Genomic DNA, 9249 nt, shown 5'->3' with positions numbered 1-9249 from the left:
CAGGGCCTTTCAAATTCAGCCTCACCAGCGCCCTTCAAATTCAGCCTCACCAGCGCCTTTCAAATTCAGCCTCACCAGCGCCCTTCAAATTCAGCCTCACCAGCGCCCTTTAAATGCAGCCTCTCTAGCGCCCATCAAATTCAGCCTCACCAGCGCCCATCAAATGCAGCCTCACCAGTGCCCATCAAATGCAGCCTCACCAGCTCCCATCAATACAGCCTCACCAGGGCCCATCAAATGCAGCCTCACCAGTGCCCTTGTTTGATTGCTTCCATTCATTCGAGAGTCTGGACACAGTCCTCCGCCACCAATGTGCCTCTGACACTATGTGCGAACAGAGCGGCGGCTGCCTGCTGATCCTGAGACTTGATTGCTTGCTGCAAAGAGAAGAGAGTAGCGACACCAGTGGTTGGGCACCCTAGGCAGCAGTGCACCCTAGGCGGCTGCCTCATTTGCCTAGTGGTAGCACCGGCCCTGCTAGGGGGTTCCAAACCAACTCTGCTGCCCAAATTGCCTGATTTACATTAACCCTCGTTCATACAGACAGGTTCAAATCGCATGACAAATCGCACCCTATTGCCAGCGATGAAACTGTTCAAAACTGTCTTTGCAGTGCCGCACAGATATTAAAAAAAGTCCCTGCGCTATTTTTTATTTTTTTTTGCAATTTCAGGTGCAACTTGCATAGACATCTGTGCATGAAGTTGCACAGATGTCAGCCAAGTGTCACCTGAAGTCGCACTGATCTGCGGCTTTGAAATCGTGTGGTTTCAAGTGAAGTTTGCGCGATTTAAAAGTCGTATTCAGTGTGAATGGGTGGCTTCAAGTGGTTTTGACCACTTGCCGACCAGCCACCGCAGTGTAAGGTTGGCTCGGCTGCGCAAATCCCTGTAGTGTACCTTAGGCTCGTACACAGCGATCTGTGGGCGCGTGTGCTCATATTGGCCAGCAGGGAGAGCTAATCGGAGGGTCCAGAGGACTTGATGTCTGCTGGCCACCCATGATCATTCCCCCCCGCAGTGACAGAACGGGGATCTGTCTGTGTTAACGAGGCAGATCTGCGTTCTGACAGGGGGGATCATGCAGATCCTGACTTTGCAGGATGACTGATCTGTGTGTTGTCCCAGTGAGCCCATCCCCCATACAGTTAGAACACACAGTGAGGGAACACAGTTAACCCCTTTGATCGCCCCTGATGTTAACCCCTTCCCTGCCAGTATCATTAGTACTATAACAGTGCATATTTTTAGAACTGATCACTAATAATGTCACTGTGTCCCAAAAAAGTGTCAAAAATGTCAGGTGTCAGACCTGTCTGCCGCAATGTCACAGTCCTGCTAAAATTCACTGATCACCGCCATTACTAGTAAAAATAAATAATAAAAATGCCATAAATCTATCCTCTATTTTGTAAACACTATAACTTTTGCTCAAACCAATCAATATTCGCTTATTAAATATGTAGCAGAATACATATTGGCCTAAATTGATGAATAAATTAGTTTTTTGACATTTTTTTTTTTTTTTTTTTTGCAGAAAGTAAAAACTTTTGTTTTTTCAAATTTTTCGCTCTTTTTTTTGTTTATATTGTAAACAATTAAAACCGCAGAGGTGATCAAATACCACCAAAAGAAAGCTCTATCTGTGGTGAAAAAAAAAGGACATCAATTTTATTTGAGTACAGTGTCACACGATTGTCAGTTAAAGCGACGCAGTGCCGTATCACAAAAAATGCTCTGGTCATTAAGGGGGCAAATCCTTTCGGGGCTGAAGTGGTTAAAGGCTAAAGGTGTCTTACCTTTAAGGAATGCATTCAGGAGAAAAAATTCTGCATGCAGCACCCCTTATACTTACCTGAGCCTGATCTTGATCCTGCGGTGTGCACAAGAGCAGGGGCTTTCTCGGCTCTCTTCCTCCTCAATGGCTAAGAGACAGCAGTGGGGGAGGTATTGGCTCCCGCAACTGTCAATCAAAGTCAGAGAGGAGGTGGGCAGGGCCAACCCCCAGAGAGGAGGGCCAAACCGTTCTTTCTGTGTCAATGGACACAGAGCTGTCTTGAGAGCATGCCCCCATAACAAACGGCTTACTATGAGGGCACTCAGGTGGGGGGGGGGGGGGGCAGGAACCTCAGCGGGGGACCACAGAAGATAAGATTCGGGGCTCTGTGCAAAACTATTACACAGAGCAGAAAAGTATAACATGTTTGATATTTAAAAAAAATAAACATCAATCCTTTAACAATCGCTTTAAGTTAGATATACCGTATGCTTGATCACTCATATATAGGCTTTAGCATGTTAATATTTCAAAAATGATTTTCAATATTTTTAAAATTGCATTTTTTTTTAATGAAAATAAAATCTGGTGATCCTGCCATTAAAGGGGTTGTAAAGGTTAGTTTTTTATTTTCTAACTAGGTTCCTTTAAGCTGGTGCATTGTTGGTTCACGTACTTTTTCCTTCGATTTCCCTTCTAAATGTTTATTTTCTTTGTCTGAATTTCTCACTTCCTGTTTCTCCTCAGTAAACTTCACACCATCATCCGAGCGGTGTTTAGTCAGCCAGAACAGCTTACTGAGGAGGAACAGGAAGTGAGAAATTCAGACAAAGAAAACAAAGAAAAAAAACTTTTAGAAGGGAAATCGAAGGAAAAAGGTAAGTGAACCAACAATGCACTAGCTTAAAGGAACCTATATAGAAAATAAAAAAACTAACCTTTACAAACCCTTTAAGGTCCTTCAGGAAGCATTTCCTGTCATAGGGTGACAACACTCTCTCTATCTTTCAGTTGGGCTTGTGCGTTGACAGTTCCAATGGTGGCTACTAGGGATGAGCTTGGGTTCGGTCAGGACCCGGAAGGCAGCTATGCTGGGACAATAAGCTGCAAGTGAGGGATTCCCTGTCTGGTGACGGCACATACACGAAGGCATAGGGATGTTTGTGACATCACTGATCGAACGTGGTTAACGTCATTAACCTGATATGGCCATGTGGACATATTAGCTTAATGTCACAAGCAACCCCAAACATTTGTGTACGTGCAGCAAAAGAGGACCTGTCGGGCATTTCTTGGAGCCACCAGAAATGAGCTTGGTTTTGGTCGAAACCTGGAAGGTAGCTGTGCTGGGCTAATAAGCTGCAGGCGATTGATTCTCTGCACTGCAAATGCATGTACACCAAAGGGTAGGGATGCTCGTGTCGTCATTGACCGGATGTGGCTGTGACCACATTGGCTTAAGGATGTCACAAGAATCCCCCAACCCTTTTTGTACGTGCAGCAAAGAGGACTTGATAAATTTTACTTGGAGCTGCTAGGGATGAGCTTGGGTTTGCTCTGAACCAGGAAGGCAGCAGTTGGTTCCTGGCCAATAAGCAATGGGCAGGGGGATGCTTGTAACACAAGTATGGAAACTTATGACATGGTTATCTGATATGGTCCTATTAGGTGAATGATGTCACAAGCATCCCTCAACCCCTTGTGTACGTGCAGCAAAGAGGACCAGTCAAATGTTGCTTGGAACCGCTAGGGAGGAGCTTGGGTTTGCTCTGAACCTAAAAGGCAGCTGTTGGTGCCAGTCAATAAACCATGCACAGGGGATGCTTGGGACACAAGTGGGGAAACTTATGACATGGTTATCTGATATTGTCCTATTAGGTCAATGATGTCACAAGCATCCCTCAACCCCTTGTGTACGTGCAGCAAAGAGGACCAGTCAAACGTTGCTTGGAACCGCTAAGGAGGAGCTTGGGTTTGCTCTGAAGCTGGAAGGCAGCCGTTGGTGCCAGACCAATAAGCCATGCTTAGGGGATGCTTGGGACACAAGCAGAGAAACTTATGACATCATTAACCTGATATGGCCCTATTAGGTCGATGATGTCATGAGCATCCATATAGCCATATTAGGTCAATGATGTCACGAGCACCCCCTAACTCTTTGTGTACGTGCAGCAAAGAGGACCTGTCAAATGTTGCTTGGAGCCATTAGGGATGAGTTTGGGTTTACTCTGAACCTGCAAGGCAGCCGTTGGTTCCAGGCCAATAAGCAATGGGCAGGGGATGCTTGGGACACAAGTATAGAAACGTATGATATCATTATCTAATCTAGCCCTATTAGGTCAAATTATGCCACGAGCATCCCCCAACCCTTTGTGTACATGCGGCAAAGAGGACCTGTCAAATGTTGTTTGGACCTATTAGGGATGAGCTTGGATTTGCTTTGAACCTGGAAGGCAGCTGTTGATGCCAGACCAATAAGCCATGTGCAGAGGATGCTTGGGACACAAGTGGGGAAACCCATGACATCTTTAACCTGATATGGCCCTATTAGGTCAATGATGTCATGAGCATCCCCACCCCTTTGTGTATGTGCAGCAAAGAGGACCAGTCAAATGTTGCTTGGAACCGCTAGGGAGGAGCTTGGGTTTGCTCTGAACCGGGAAGGCAGCCGTTGGTGTCAGGCCAATAAGCCATGGGCAGGGGATGCTTGGGACACAAGTATGGAAACTTACAACATCATTATCTGATATGGTCCTATTAGGTCAATGACGTTAAGAACATCCCTACCCCTTTGTATGTATGTATGTATGTACGTACCGCTGCAGAGCTGGAAATCCCCCCCCCCCTCCAGCCCGCAGCTCATTGGCCCGGCACTGCTACCTTTCGGGGATTGGAACTAACTCAAGCTCATCTCTAGTAGCCAACATTGGGAGAGCATCTTACAGGGTAACAACAGCACTGTTCAGCTGGCTTCCGAGTTCAGATCGAACCCAAGCTCAGCCCTAGTGGCTGTATGGAACGTATGACAGGTCCTCTTTGTTTGAGGGTGATGTATGTTTTTTGGTCCATTGGCTTCCCCTTAAATAGGAATGTGCGCGTTAACGCACCACAATGGCCCACAAAGATCTGAAGGGGAGCCTAAAGGACATGGGACAATATCGGGGACAGGCATTGTCGAGCAATTGCTTCTGAAAATATTGGCTCCCTGGCTCTTATGCTGATCGAATGGCTTCAGTATCTTCAGTCACTGACACAGGAAGTGCATAAAGAATAGAAAGTCAGGGAGAAGTTTTGATCTGCGTTAGGGTTGACACCTGTCCGGGATTCACCCAGACAGTTCGGGTTTGGAATCATGTGTCCGGGATTGATTGCCTGAAACCCGGACATATTATTCAGACCGGACCATGGCTTCCCAGCAGGGTTGCTGGCTGCAGTTGTCTAAGCTGAGAGTGTCTGTTACACTTTCTTTCACACTGCCCACAGCCAACACTAACAATTCCGACAGGGAAGAAGATGGAGCTCTTGTGTTCCTACTAAGCAGGAACACGGATCTCTGTCCAGTCAGAGCACCTCCCCCACACAGTTAGCAAGCACCTCCTAGGGACACAACCCTTTGATCGCCCCTGGTGTTAACCCCGTCCCTGTCAGTGTCATTAGTACAGTAATGCCGCGTACACACGATCAGACATTCTGACAACAAAATCCATGGGATTTTTTCCGACGGATGTTGGCTCAAACTTGTCTTGCATACACACGGTCACACAAATGTTGTTCAGAAATTCCGAATGTCAAGAACGCGGTGACGTACGATGAGCCGAGAACACTGAAATTCAATAGCCAGTGCGGCTCTTCTGCTTGATTCCGAGCATGCGTAGAATTTTGTGCGTCGGAATTGTGTACGATAGGAATTTCCAACAACGGATTTTGTTGTCGGAAAATTTGAGATCCAGATCTCAAATTTTGTGTGTCGGAAATTACGATAGAAAATGTCCGATGGAGCCTAACATGGTCGGAATTTCCAACAAAAAGCTCCCAGCGAACATTTTCCATTGGAAAATCTGACCGTTTGTACGCAGCATTTTTTTTTTTTTTTTTTTTTTTTTTTTTTTTAGCACTGATCACTGTATTGGTGTCACTGGTCCCCAGAAAAGTGTCAAAAGTGTCAGGTGTCAGATTGGTCTGCGGCAATGTCGCAGTCCCTTTAAAAATCAGTGATCGCCACCTTTACTGGTTAAAAAAAAATTTGTAAAAATATCCCATCATTTTTAGACATTATAACTTTTGCGCAAACCAATCAATATATGCTTTATTGGGATTTTCTTTACCAAAAATATGTAGTTGAATACATATTGGCCTAAATTGATGAAGAAATTAATTTTTTTTAATCTTTAGCAGAAAGTAGAAAATATTGTTTTTTGTTTTTTTCAAAATTGTTGCACTTTTTTGTTTATAGCGCAAAAAATAAAAATCGCAGAGGTGATAAAATACATCCAAAAGAAAGCTCTATTTGTGGGGAAAAAAAGGACATCAATTTTGAAGGGGTAAAACCTTTAAAGTGATATTAAATGTTAAACTTTTTTTTTTTATTATTATTTAAATAATAAACATGTTATACTTACCTGCTCATGTTATACTTAACTGCTCTGTTCAGGGGTTTTGCAAAGGGTCCCCTGAATCTTCCCCCATTTCAGTAAAACCCTGCTTCTGTGGACAGGTGTCTTTTATATGGGCAACAAGCTGAGATTAGGAGCACTCCCTTTAAGAGACGTTTCTTGTATTTGGCCACCAGGTTTGCACACATCTCAGGAGGGATTTTGTCCCACTCCTCTTTGAAGATCTTCTCCAAGTCAGTAAGGTTTCCAGGCTGACGTTTGGCAATTCGAACCTTCATCTCCCTCCACATATTTTCTATGGGATTAAGGTCTGGAGACTGGCTAGGCCACTCCAGGATCTTAATGGGCTTCTTCTTGAGCCTCTCCTTTGTTGCCTTGGCCGTGTGTTTTGGGTCATTGTCATGCTGGAATACCCATCCACGACCCATTTTCAATGTCCTGGCTGAGGGAAGGAGCTTCTCGCAAAAGATTTGACAGTACATGGCCCCGTTCATTGTCCCTTTTGATGCAATGAAGTTGTCCTGTCCCCTTGTGATAGAGATGGTCTTGTAGACCATTCCAGCCATGTGTAGACCTACAATCTTGTCCTTGACATCCTTTGGTCTTGGCCACGGTGGAGAGATTGTAATCTGATCGCTTCTGTGGACAGGTGTCTTTTATACAGGCAACAAGCTGAGATCAGGAGCACTCCCTTTAAGAGAGTGCTCCTAATCTCAGCTTGTTACCTGTATAGAAGTCACCTGGGAGCCAGAAATCTTGCTGGTTGCTAGTGGATCAAATATTTATTTAACTCGTTAAAATGCAAATCAATTTATAACTTTTTTGATATGCGTTTTCTTGATATTTTTGTTGTCTTTCGGTGTTAAAATAAACCGACCATTTCTTTTGTCAGTGGGCAAACATACAAAATCAGCAGAGGATCAAATGCTTTTTTTTTCCGCTCACTGTAGAGAGAAAAAAAAAAAAAAAAACTTTATGTGATAAATCCAGAATTTGTAATTATTTATTCTTTTTTTTTTTATATATATATCTTAGTTTTTGTATTAGTAGATTGCACTTGTGTCTTGCAGCTCTTTATATACACAACCTTTGGCTGTATATGCTGTGTGACATTTAAGAAAATAGACAGGCCGTATGGCCCATCTCCAGGACCCTGACAGAGCGAACAGGGACAATTAATCAACCATCTCTTCAAATGAGTCCGCTCCCAATTGAAGGAAAATGGTTTCATTTTTGGACATGTCGGGTGTGTCAATTTATCAAGAAGAGGAAGACAATTTGTAGAGGAGACTGTCATCCCCGGAGACGGATGGAGCGGGGACGTTGTTGTATTACAGACAATTTGCAGACCCTACTAGGCCAGCGCACTGCGAAGAGAGGGACTCTGAACTGGGAGATGGGATTCCCAGACATTGAGGTGTATAGAGCTCATATACTCTGATGGTGGATACAGAGGCATATACCGAGCCATGTACAACCCCAGATGCTACAATTAAAGGGGTATTGCCACCAGGGAGGGTAATAATAATGAAATGGGGCTGCCTTCTCTAACTCTTCTTGTATTGTGGGTATAACTCTTGAATAGATATTTGTCCATTGGAAATGCTGATACAGGAAATTTTTTCTGTACCAATAGGGCAAAATGGAAATGCGCTCCTTCTATTTTCCCTACAGGTCTAATGTTATTCATTCATAAAAAAAGAAAAAAGAAAAAGTGTGGTTTGGAAAAATACAGCATTATGTCCTATAGATAATCCTCCGCTCCCTCAATGTGGTGGCCTGTGGTTGGTTTGAGATGGGGACTGCACTGGATAATAATTGGGTGGCGAGTGTTGGTCCTGCTGGTGGTCATTGACCCTCAAATAGGGATATGAAATGGTTGGTGGTCTGTTAGCCCTGAAGAAGGGGGAGCCAGTTCCCCTGAAAAGCATTGACTTGATTTGGTTATTCTTAATTCTCAAAAAATGATTGATATCCTTACATCAAGTGTGACATCACTCCAGCCAGATACCGGACGCTCCTCTTTTCTTATCGAAATATCAATGTGGTCTGTCTCCTCCACCTCCCTATGTGCTCCAATCATCCCCCTGGCCACTTTCGCCACTCCAATATCTTCATTCAGAGACTGTGGCTGCAGAGAAGGAGATTGAGCATGGAGGTCCTGATTGCTCTATATAGATCGTTATATATCTCTAAAAGGATCACCAGAAGAAGGTCCTGATTCTTCTTTATAGATCTTTATATCACTTGAGGGATCACCAGAAGGAGGTCCTTATTCCTCTATAGAGATCTTTATATCACTAGAGGGATCCCCAGCAAGAGGAAGGAGGTCCTGATTCCTCTATATAGATCTTTATTTCACTACAGGGGTCACCAGCAGAAGAAGGAAAGAGGTCATGATTCCTCAATATAGATCTTTCTTCCACTAGAGGGGTCACCAGAAGAAGGAAATATGTCATGATTCCTCTATAGAGATCTTTATATCACTAGAGGGATCACCAGTAGAAAGAAGGAGGTCCTGATTTTTCTTGATAGATCTTTATATCACTCAAGGGATCACCAGAAGGAGGTCCTGATTTTTCTTGATAGATCTTTATATCACTCAAGGGATCACAAGAAGGAGGTCCTGATTCCTAAATATAGATCTTTATTTCACTAGAGGGATAACCAGAAGAAGGAAGGATGTCATGATTCTTCTATAGAGATCTTTATATCACTAGAGGGATCACCAGTAGAAGGAAGGAGGTCCTGATTTTTCTTGATAGATCTTTATATCACTCAAGGGATCACCAGAAGGAGGTCCTGATTCCTCTATATAGATTTTTATTTCACTACAGGGGTCACCAGCAGAAGAAGGAAA

This window comes from Lithobates pipiens, unplaced genomic scaffold, assembly GCF_037356315.1.
Source record: "Lithobates pipiens isolate NorthernLeopardFrog02 unplaced genomic scaffold, aLitPip1_a1.2 Scaffold_27, whole genome shotgun sequence".
In the NCBI taxonomy this organism is placed as follows: domain Eukaryota; kingdom Metazoa; phylum Chordata; class Amphibia; order Anura; family Ranidae; genus Lithobates; species Lithobates pipiens.
The sequence above is the reverse complement of the archived record's forward strand: the minus strand, read 5'-3'. Positions refer to the sequence as shown.